The sequence below is a fragment of the Pseudorasbora parva genome, chromosome 12 (genome assembly GCF_024679245.1).
Source record: "Pseudorasbora parva isolate DD20220531a chromosome 12, ASM2467924v1, whole genome shotgun sequence".
NCBI classification, from domain to species: Eukaryota; Metazoa; Chordata; class Actinopteri; order Cypriniformes; family Gobionidae; genus Pseudorasbora; species Pseudorasbora parva.
The window spans coordinates 23,516,593-23,528,889 of record NC_090183.1 but is presented as its reverse complement, the minus strand read 5'-3'; positions in this window follow the sequence as shown (position 1 = coordinate 23,528,889).

Here is a 12,297-nt window from a genome sequence, read left to right as displayed (position 1 = left end):
ATAAGGACAAACTGGAAACTCCTTTAACAGAGGTTGAAGTAAAGAAGGCCATTGGTGCAATGAAATCTGGAAAGTCACCTGGAATAGATGGCTTTCCAGCTGAATTCTACCAAAAATGTATAGACATACTCTGCCCATTTTTGACTGAAGTACTTCATGAAGCGTTTGAATATGGATCACTTCCTGAAAGTTTTAACCAGGCAGTAATATCTCTAATTCCAAAAGGCGACAAAGATTTAACTGATCCAGCCAATTATAGACCAATAAGTTTAATAAATCTCGATTGTAAAATATTATCCAAAGTGTTAGCAACAAGGTTAGAAATTGTATTGCCACAAATTATTCATAAAGACCAGGTAGGTTTTATCAGGAACAGATCTGCGTCCGATAATATGAGAAGATTACTGCATCTCTTATGGATGAATAGAAATAATGTTAATCCCGTGTTAGCTATATCTCTGGATGCCCAGAAAGCTTTCGACAGGGTAGAGTGGAGTTTTTTGTTTACAGCCCTGGCGAAATTCGGTTTAAATGGAAAATTCAGCAGATGGATTAGAATCTTGTATTCGGGACCAAAGGCAGCTGTGTTTACAAATGGGGTGCTTTCTTCTTTTTTTAATATTTCCAGATCAACATGTCAAGGGTGCAGTTTAAGTCCACTATTATTCACTATCTTTTTAGAGCCATTGGCCATTCAAATTAGAGAAAACTCAAGAATTAAAGGTGTATTTGCTGGGGGCAGGGAACACAAATTATTTTTGTACGCAGATGACATTTTGGTAATAAGCCAAGACCCCACTAATTAAAAACAATACAAATAAAAGTCTGAAAGTAGGGCTGGGCGATATGGCCCCCCCAAAAAATCCCCGATTTTTTCACCAAAAATTCGATTTACGATTTAAAACAATTTTTTCCCCCTCCTACTTAAAATCAATCTGCAGATGACAAAGAAATTGTTCAAAACAAGTTTTAACTTTATTTTGTTTAGGTAAAATTAAATATTTGCGGCTTGGTAGAAGTGCCTACCTGGGGGGCAAATCTTTCAGCATGTGAATAATCCCCAACTATTCCACAGTATAAATGGGCACCATATCTTTTGCAATATACAGTATACATATCAAAGGTTTATGAATTGATATGCAGATAAAATTAACTTTTATTAACAACAGTAATGTGCAAAAAAAGTATAGGGAAAATTTAAATGTTATGCTCTAGATTAGCATTGTTTTTCAATAGTCTCACACTGAACTGATCGACAGCTTCAGTGATTATTAAAGGAGCTCTTTACTTTACTGTAATTTAGTCACAATTTGAAGAAAAGTTTAGTTTTTCCTGAGACTGTGACTTCGTACTTTTCTCCATACATTAGGGAGTGGAAATCGCTAATAAATCAATAAGTGCTCTTCTGCTGGTTATAGTGGTGGGCATTTCATATCTTTTTTTAAATAAAAATGCTACAAAATGGATTACACATTTTAAAAAAATAAACTAAAAAAAACATTCCACTATTTCTTTCACAAGACCCCCTTTAAACTTTTAGTTTTACAAACCATCACATTAAAAATAACATTACAATCGGATATTTAGAGCTTTGAAGTGCTGGAAATAAGTGTGAAGCTCTTGAAAATCATTGGAAAGTGCTTGAATTTTAATCTCAAAAGGTTGTACGAATCCTGAGATAAAAAATGACAACAACAACATTAAATCCATGTGGTTTTACTACAGTAAATCATGGTGAATGTTGGTGATTTGTGACTGAAACCCCTGACCTTCGCTCAGCTCTGTTTGATCTCATCTGATATCTGTGGTTTATAACAGAATTGTGCGCCGACCGCTTCCACTAGATCACAGTAGCGATGGTGTGTTGATTTAAACGGTCTCTCACTGGATCACCAGCGCTGTGTATCGTGTCTGTCACGAGATTGGCCCGTGTGTGAGCTTGCGCTGCGTTCGTGTCAGCGCAGCTTTAAATGAGTAGGCTATAGCGCCTAGCGCGGTTCCGTTCAGACTTCAAACACACTTTGCAGCGGGGTATTGTTAATTGTTCTGTGAAAAACTGAATGTTGACGCTATCCTTGTTGTTTGTGTACCTCTGTGGCAAACGCGCGCGGGGAGTGCTGAGCCATTACGGGAGCCCAGAGGGGAGCGTCGGCGGATTTTAAAGAGAAAACCGATTTTCATTCACAAAAATCGTCGTTAACTAAAAACTCGAATTAATCCATAAAATCGATTTATCGCCCAGCCCTATCTGAAAGTAATATGGGAAAGAGATTTAGGTTGTATAATAGATGATGATACATGGGATTCAATTCTGTCAAACAATGGGTTGCACATTAGAGAAGCTAGGGGTAAGTTTATTCAATACAAAATTCTTAACAGATATTATTATACTCCTTCCAGGCTTTATAAAATTGGTATTGGCAGAAATGATCTCTGTTGGAAATGTCAAATAGCTAAAGGCACTTTGATACATGCCCTTTGGGAATGTCCGGTGATTTCTGCTTTTTGGAGCAGTGTTTTAAGTTACATGCAGGGTTGGTTATCCTGTATCCTGCCCAAATCACCTAGACTGTGTTTACTTGGAGACAAAAGAGAAGTGCCAATGTTAAATAAGCATACTTTTAGAGTGTTAAATACTGTTTTGGTAACATGTGCCTGACTTCTTTTGAAATTCTGGAAGGACTCTCATGCCCCAACGCTTAGAATGTGGAAAGAAAGAATGACTGAAAATGCTGCATGTGAAAAGATGTTGGGAAGACAACAATTTACGAATGAAATCATGAAAGAACAATGGGATAGTTTCTGCACCTACATGTCTACTAGGGATGGGACGAAATATCGTTTGACAAAATTTCGCGATACAAAACGTGACGAAACGCATCGAGGTCGAAAAAAATGGATCGCGAAATAAAGATAGATGGCACTGCTGATTTGCGTAGTATATAAATAATTTAGTGTATTATATGTGTGTGTGTGTGTGTGTGTGTGTGTGTGTGTGTATGGGGCAGACATAACAAAATGCTGCGCGCATTTTCTGTTTGATCTGAGGCATAGTTGGAAAAAGTGAAAGCAGTCAGACGCGATGCAACAGCAAACATTAAAAGGGAAAGAAAAGGGTTGACATTAGCATTAATATTCTAAACCAAAAATGCAGTTATTGCCTACATAAGCTACCATATTTTCTGTTTAACTTTTATAAGACTCCAGAAAGAAAAGTGTGTTTTTTCACTGAGCACATTCTCTGGAGTCTGAGCGCGATGCACTGCAGCTCACTCTCGCTCATGTCTGAGGTAAATCATTAACACCATAACCCCTTACAGCACACGTGTTTTATTGAGCTAAATACATTACAATCGGCTAAAACTAATGCACAGGTTACTTTCCTGAACAAGCGCGCTCCCGAGTCGTCCGTGTTCTTCACACTGTCCACGTGAATCACGGCCCAGTTCGGCGCGCACACTTAAAATACCGGCAGTTCAATAGGGAATGCGGATCTCTTAAAGGGGCCACACTATATTCCTCCTTGTGTAATATGGACCTCCTCAAGGTATGGTGTGGTTCTGGTTCGCTCACTGGTACACATTAACAATTTTTCATACGGACTTTTCCCTGTTCTGAATTAAACTGCCAGTGTAAAAACTCCCTTTATATTGTTAAAATGAGAGAAATCACTACTTACTCATTATTTTTAGGTTTAGGCTTAAGAGACATGAACAATTTCTTAGATAAACATATCTATGACCTTTGATATGTCTAGTCTTCATGCTATATTGATTATTATTGAATGAGTATGGTTTCACTAATAATAAATGTACATTTGCATAAAGCATGCATATTTGTCCATACCTATGTTGATTAGAATATTTAAAACTTAATTTAAGATACATTCACAATTGCTAAAAAGGTGCGATTAAATTGCGATTAATCGCGAGTTAACTCATGACAATCATGCAGTTGATCGCTATTCAATATTTTAATCGGTTGACATCCCTACAGTGCCCTCCACAATTATTGGCACCCCTGTTTAAGATGTGGTCGCGGACTTCTAAAAATTCTCCTTTTTTTTAAACAACATAGAACCAAAATGCAAAAAAAGAGAAAAATCCTACCTTTCGTTTTAGTATATTACTTTGGTGGTAAAAAAAAAAAAAAATCACAGATTTGGAAATACTTTTTTATATATCGTATCGTGACGTATCGTATCGTAACCCTGGCATATCGAGGTGCATCGTATCGTGAGTTTAAGTGTATCGTCCCATCCCTAATGTCTACAATGTAATTTGAACATAAGCTGTTTATAGAGATTTACATGGATCCTCACTGTTGTTATCTGTTTTTTGTTTTTTTGTTTTTTTGTTTTGTTTTTGTTTGTTTGTTTGTTATAAAATTAAAAACTCAATAAATATTTGAATTATATAAAAAAAAATATTCCGAAGTAACATTTTCATATTTCGAATGAGACATAGAGATAAAGTAAGTAGTGTATAAGAGAGAGAGAGAGAGAGAGAGAGAGAGAGAGAGAGAGAGAGAGAGAGAGAGAGAGAGAGAGAGAGAGAGACATGCGTGACTGTGTCTGTTTAGGGGCTCTCTTAACATTGCAGATGTGCGTTTATTACTTTAAAATAACGAGTAACCCCAGCATTGCTGAGAAAGATAATGTAGTGATCCAGTAGATTAGATATTTTGTTGCTAAAAGTTGCGGGGTGGCGTTGATAACTAGCTTCCGTGCTCCTGAATCTGCAGCGCGATCTCTATGCGAGTGACGTGTGTGTACGTGCGCGCAAGTGCGCTTCATAATGAAAATGGCTCATACACAGTGGTGGAGGAAGTACTGAATCTCAGTACTTAAGTAAAAGTACAAATAACCAGAGCCATATTTACTTTAGTAAAAGTAGAAGTACTACAATGACAATCCTACTTAAGTAAAAGTAAAAAAAGTACTTGATTTTAAATGTACTTTTAGTATTAAAAGTAAAAGTACTTGTACAACAATTTATTCTCTTAATGTCTATATTCTAATAATTAAAAAGAAGAAAACAGTATGGGCTGTGGCGTTTTAATTGTTAGTTTTGGGTTAATGTAGGCTAATTGTGCTTATCATCTGTTGCCCAGTGTGGCAGGGGAGGCGTGGTTTTGCGGGATCGGCAGAGGGAGAGAGGAGGCGGAGCCGAGCGGGGCGTAAGTGGGTTAAGTGCAAATGACTAACACCTGTCTCTGATTGCAGTAGTTGGCGTGGAGAGACGGCTTATAAGCCACAGCAGAGAGAGACGAGGGAGAGAGAGTTTGGACTGGGACTCGGAGCGCAGCCTGTCTGGAGAGTGATAGCAGTGCAGAGTGTTGAAACCTGTGTGTGAAATCTAATGAGTTGATGTGCCCTCGAGCACGTGTTTTGTTTGAAAGTAAAAGAGTAATAAAAGTGACGAGTCCCAGTAACGCCGACCCCGCCTTCTTCCTTACATCCTTGACCCGAACCACACTGGTGCCGAAACCCGGGAGGAAGAAGTGTGCACGCCGCCATGGAAACTCCATCCCGCCACCCACTTGCGGACCTAGTGCAATCGCTCGCGGGCCTCCACCAGGAGACTCATCAAGATCTGCGGGCCGTCAGGGAGGAGCAGCAAAAAAGATTTGAGGCGCTCCTCCAGGCCCAGCATGAGGACCGCGAGCTGTTCAGGAGCTGGATGGACCGGGAGGTTCAGGCCAGTCCCAAACCCACCAGCGACTCAGCCGCCACCATCGCGCTCTCGAAGATGGGACCGATGGACGACCCGGAGGCGTTCATCGACCTCTTCGAGAGGTCCGCCGCCGCTCGGGACTGGCCCAAGGAGGACTGGCCAATGCGGCTCCTGCCCCTGCTATCGGGAGAGGCGCAGGTAGCCGCCCACCAACTGCCAGTCAAGAACCTCCTGGTCTACGACGACCTCAAGCGCGCCATCCTGCAGCGGGTCGGCCGGACACCGGAACAGCACCGCCAGCGGTTCCGGACACTGGCGCTCGAAGAGTCCGGCCGGCCCTTCATCTTCGCGCACCAGCTCCGGGACTCGTGCCGCAAGTGGCTGATGGCCGGAGAATGCGACGCCGAGGGGATCATCGATCGCGTGGTGCTGGAGCAATTCGTCGCGCGGCTTCCGAGGAAGACCGCGCAGTGGGTCCAGTGCCACCGCCCGGCGTCGCTGGACCAGGCCATCCAGTTGGCGGAAGACCAGATGGTGGCGTGCCACGGGGTCGGCGAGCCCTTGCCAGCGGCTTCTCTCTCTCTCTCTTCTCTCTCTCTCTCTCCTCCTAACCCCGCCCCGTCTCTCTCTAAACCTGTCCCCGCTCCCAGGTCCAGAGCTGGAGTGCCGCCCCGGCCGGCGCCGAGGTGGAGAACGGGGCCCGCGGCCGAGACAGCGGCGACTCCCCGGCCGGCGGCCCGGGGAGGAGGGAGCCTAGATCCCTTCCCGGGATCCTTATCTCCGTCCCTCTCTCCACGCCAAGGGCTGGACCCACTTCCAGCCACTAGGGCGGCGGGGAGGCCTGGGCCGGCTTGTTGGCGCTGTGGGGACCCGGGACACTTTATTGATCGGTGTCCGATGATGGATGTGGGGACGCTGGTCCGGGTCCCCGACGCGCCACAAGCCGCCCCCGATCAAGCTGGCCTGTACCAGATACCCGTGAGTATCAAGGGGGGTACCTATCAGGCTTTGGTGGATTCGGGGTGTAACCAAACCTCCATCCATCAAAGCCTGATTTCACCTAGGGCATTGGATAACAGCCGCATGGTTAAGGTGAGGTGTGTGCACGGGGAAGTGGTGGACTATCCGTTGGTGCCCGTGGATATCCAATTTAGGGGTCAAACGCATAGTGTTGAGGTTGCAGTTAACCCGCGCCTCCGGCATCCCATAATTCTGGGGACGAATTGGCCAGCGTTTAATAAATTATTAGGGCACTTATGTGTGGATGCCTCTTGGGGGAAGAACGGAGGTGGGAGGATAGCGGTTGCGCAGGCGGGCGAGGTGGATTCGGGACCGCCGGGGGCAGTTCCAGGGGAACCGAGCGCAATGGGTCCGCCCATCTTCTCAGAGCGCGATGACTTTCCCTTGGAACAGTCCCGGGACGAGACGCTCAAAAATGCCTTTGCTCAGGTCCGCTCCATCGACGGCCACCGCGTCCACCCTGAACAACCGCTCTCCTATCCGTACTTCTCAGTAATAAATAACCGCTTGTATCGGGTGGTCCAAGACACCCAGTCAAAGCAAGATACAACGCAATTGTTAATACCAAAAAGCCGCCGGGAAATGCTTTTCCAGACGGCTCATTCTAATCCAATGGCGGGGCATTTAGGTCAAACGGCCACATTAAACCGTCTCATGGCCCGATTCTTTTGGCCGGGCATTCACGAGAATGTACGCCGGTGGTGTGCGTCTTGTCGGGAATGTCAGTTGGTGAACCCACCGGCCACCCCAAAAGCACCGTTGTGCCCTCTCCCATTAATGCAGGCCCCCTTCGAAAGAATTGGTATGGACCTCATCGGGCCATTGGAACGGTCCGCACGGGGACATCGCTTTGCGTTGGTGCTCGTGGACTACGCAACGCGATATCCCGAAGCAGTTCCTCTCCGCACGATTTCGGCGAAAAGTGTGGCGAGCGCTCTGTTTTCATTAATCTCCCGGGTGGGAATCCCGAAAGAGATTCTCACCGATCAAGGCACGGCGTTTATGTCACGGACGATCCGCGAACTATACGAATTATTGGGCATTAAGGCGATCCGTACCAGCGTCTATCACCCACAGACAGATGGTCTGGTGGAACGTTTTAATCGCACGTTAAAAACCATGATTCGTAAGTTCGTTCACGAAGACGCCAAGAATTGGGATAAATGGCTTGAGCCTCTGTTGTTCGCTGTTCGCGAGGTCCCCCAAGCCTCCACGGGGTTTTCCCCCTTCGAGCTGCTCTATGGGCGCCAGCCGCGGGGGGTGCTGGACGTCCTTAGAGAGGCTTGGGAGGACGGGCCTTCAGCGAGTAAGAACGAAATTCAGTATGTCCTGGACCTAAGAGCAAAACTCCACACTTTGGGGCGGCTATCCATGGAGAATTTGCTCCAGGCTCAGGACAGACAGAAACAGCTCTACAACAGAGGTGCGAAGCTGCGACAATTTTCACAGGGAGATAAAGTGCTTGTATTGCTGCCCACGTCCAGCTCGAAATTGCTCGCAAAGTGGCAAGGACCCTTTGTGGTCACGCGGCGAGTCGGAGAACTCAACTATGAGGTGAGCCGGTCAGATAGGGACGGGGCACGTCAAATCTACCACCTCAACCTCTTAAAAAAATGGTCAGAGGCGGAGTCAGTGATGCTAGCGACGGTAGTGGGCGGGGAGGAGGATCTCGGGCCGGAGGCGGTCCAAAAGCCTCATTCTCTCGCTCTGGCCTCGGGGGGGGATCACCTCTCACCCTCGCAGCTCACTGACGTGAAACAACTACAGGCCGAGTTTGCCGACGTGTTCTCGCCCCTACCGGGGCGGACTGACCTCATCCAACACCACGTTGAGACGGAGCCGGGCGTGGTGGTTCGCAGTCGGCCATATAGACTACCGGAACATAAAAAGAAGGTAGTGCAGGACGAATTAGAGGCGATGCTGGACATGGGGGTAATAGAAGAATCTAACAGTGATTGGGCGAGCCCGATAGTTTTGGTGCCCAAAACGGACGGCTCCGTGCGATTCTGTGTAGATTATCGGAAAGTCAACGCGGTGTCAAAATTCGATGCGTATCCAATGCCAAGGGTGGACGAATTGCTTGATCGGCTAGGGACCGCTCGCTTTTATTCGACGCTGGACTTAACGAAGGGATATTGGCAGATCCCCTTGTCTCCAATGTCTAAAGAAAAGACCGCTTTTACCACGCCGTTCGGATTGCACCAATTTGTCACGCTTCCGTTCGGGTTGTTCGGGGCCCCCGCAACCTTCCAGCGACTGATGGACAGGATTCTCCGGCCGCACGCTGCATATGCCGCTGCCTATCTAGATGACATTATCATCTACAGTACGGACTGGCAGCGCCATATGCAGCATCTGCGTGCTGTACTGAAGTCGCTGAGGAGGGCGGGGCTAACCGCCAACCCGAAGAAGTGTGCGATTGGGCGGGTAGAAGTAAAGTATCTGGGCTTCCACTTGGGTCATGGGCAGGTGCGTCCCCAAATTGATAAGACAGCGGCAGTTGCGACTTCTCCGAGACCCAAGACCAAAAAGGAGGTTAGACAGTTCCTGGGGCTAGCGGGATATTATAGACGGTTTGTGCCTAATTATTCGGACCTCGCTAGCCCGCTGACTGATCTAACTAAAAAAGAGGTACCAGATACGGTTCAGTGGACGGAGCGGTGCCAGCAGGCTTTTACCCAGATAAAGGCTGCTCTGTGTGGTGGTCCGCTCTTACAGGCTCCTAATTTTTCTCTCCCTTTTATTCTGCAGACCGACGCGTCGGACAGGGGGTTGGGCGCCGTCCTGTCCCAGGAGGTGGAGGGTGAGGAACGGCCGGTGCTGTACATCAGCCGTAAGCTCTCTAAGAGGGAGGCGGTGTACAGCACCATAGAGAAAGAATGTTTAGCCATCAGGTGGGCCGTCCTCACCCTTCGCTACTACCTCCTGGGGCGGGAGTTCACCCTCTGTTCGGACCACGCCCCTCTGCAGTGGCTCCACCGCATGAAGGATACCAACGCGCGGATCACCCGGTGGTATCTAGCTTTACAGCCATTTAAATTCAAGGTGGTCCACAGGCCGGGTGCTCAGATGGCTGTGGCTGACTTCCTCTCCCGGAGGGGGGGGGGGGGGGGGGGGGGGGGGGAGGCTGCAGGCCGGATGGCTCCCCGGCCTGAGTCGGGCGGTGGGGGTATGTGGCAGGGGAGGCGTGGTTTTGCGGGATCGGCAGAGGGAGAGAGGAGGCGGAGCCGAGCGGGGCGTAAGTGGGTTAAGTGCAAATGACTAACACCTGTCTCTGATTGCAGTAGTTGGCGTGGAGAGACGGCTTATAAGCCACAGCAGAGAGAGACGAGGGAGAGAGAGTTTGGACTGGGACTCGGAGCGCAGCCTGTCTGGAGAGTGATAGCAGTGCAGAGTGTTGAAACCTGTGTGTGAAATCTAATGAGTTGATGTGCCCTCGAGCACGTGTTTTGTTTGAAAGTAAAAGAGTAATAAAAGTGACGAGTCCCAGTAACGCCGACCCCGCCTTCTTCCTTACATCCTTGACCCGAACCACACCCAGTTTACATTCTGACTCACAATATCAGGGTGATCTGCAGAGTTAAATATCCATATTCCGAAGTAGTGTTGGGCGATATGCCTAATTTTCCAATCGTCATATCGTCAGCCTGTGAGATCGCCGATACACGATCTTATCGCGTCGGGGCGGAGCAATCAGTGGCGTAACTTTGTTTTAAAAAGTGGGTGGGACAGTCTCATGAAAATGCGTATAAATAGTACGTGTGCAATCTCGTGGAATGTATACGTCAAAATGAGCTTTGGCTTGCAAATGGTAGGCTACGCAGTTTTTCGTGTGCATATGATACACACTTTATGGCGTATTTTAAGGGGGTAGCATTGCTAATACAGTGTTATATCAGATGTAAAATATGTACAGTAACAATTGCAGAAAAAAATGTATTAGGATGTGCAGAAATCAATGAAATATAGTTCATTTATTGATATAGATCTCGTTTAATTATTGCATCTAAACACAATATAGCGTTAGTGTCCAGATTTTTCACGTGAATAAAGGCATAGATTTGCACACTTTTAATCCTCGTATTTTTTTCTCTCATTAAAACCGAATATCATCAGTGTTTGTACATCAAGAACAGGGACAGTTTTTGCGCATTTTGTTTCGTGATTTTACCGGAACGAATAAAAAAGTTAGATTAAAGTGCTCTGCACATGCACGAGAGAAATCTGCACCACTGAAAACGGCAACGAGCGCCAGATCGCCTCTTATTTAAAGGGGGGGTGAAATGCTGTTTCATGCATACTGATCTTTTTACACTGTTAAAGACTTGGAATCCCATACTAAACATGGACAAAGTTTCAAAAGTTAAGGTGGACGTTTGATGGGAGTATTTCTTTGTCAAAAATACTACTTCCGGTTAGTCATAAGTTTCGGCAAGTTTTTTGAGATCATGCGTCCCCATTGACGTTAGTGGGGGCGGAATTTCCTTGTATGGGCCTTACGGACAATTCTACCGGAAGCGCGTGAGAGAGAGAGAGGGAGAGAGCGAAAGTAACAGGCTACCCCCATTAAAGCGCTGGCTTGTTGGATGCTAAACAGGTGATATAACCAGTAGCTACTGACTTACCCACTGATAGGCCGGCGGTCGATCTGTATTAGCACTTTCCTCACGCGACGGGCGAATCACTTTCCTCACAGAGCGACTCACTTTCCTCACGCGGCAGGCGAATCACTTTCCTCACTGAGCGACTCACTTTCCTCACGCGGCGGGCGAATCACTTTCCTCACTGAGCGAATCACTTTCCTCACAGAGCGACTCACTTTCCTCACGCGACGGGCGAATCACTTTCCTCACAGAGCGACTCACTTTCCTCACGCGGCAGGCGAATCACTTTCCTCACTGAGCGAATCACTTTCCTCACAGAGCGACTCACTTTCCTCACGCGGTGGGCGAATCACTTTCCTCACTGAGCGAATCACTTTCCTCACAGAGCGAATCACTTTCCTCACAGAGCGACTCACTTTCCTCACGCGGCGGGCGAATCACTTTCCTCACTGAGCGAATCACTTTCCTCACAGAGCGAATCACTTTCCTCACGCGGCGGGCGAATCACTTTCCTCACTGAGCGAATCACTTTCCTCACAGAGCGAATCACTTTCCTCGCAGAGCGACTCACTTTCCTCACTGCAGCGCGCTGCTGCACACGTCATTATTTAGCTCCGCTCACGACACGCCCCCACCCGCTCGGCTTTTTTCGGAAAGACTCGGAACAGCGCATCTTTCTTATATAATTATAAAAAAAATAAAGACTTTTCGGAGATATGCAGGATGCAATGCTACTCTATAGGTACTCAAGATTGACATGACACTGACTGAAACTGAGTGTTTCACCCCCCCTTTAACAAACGTAATGATGCTCTTCTAGTTTACCAGATGTGTTGTGTTTGTTAGGTATGCTGCGTTTGCAGTCCGCAACTGATCCGCTGTTGCATACTACAAACACATCATTGATTCATTATTTTTTATTTAAAATCCCAAAAATTTTACTGAACATGGCTCGTCAGAATTGCAATTCTCTTTGTTTACTCTTCTAAGTCAGGTTA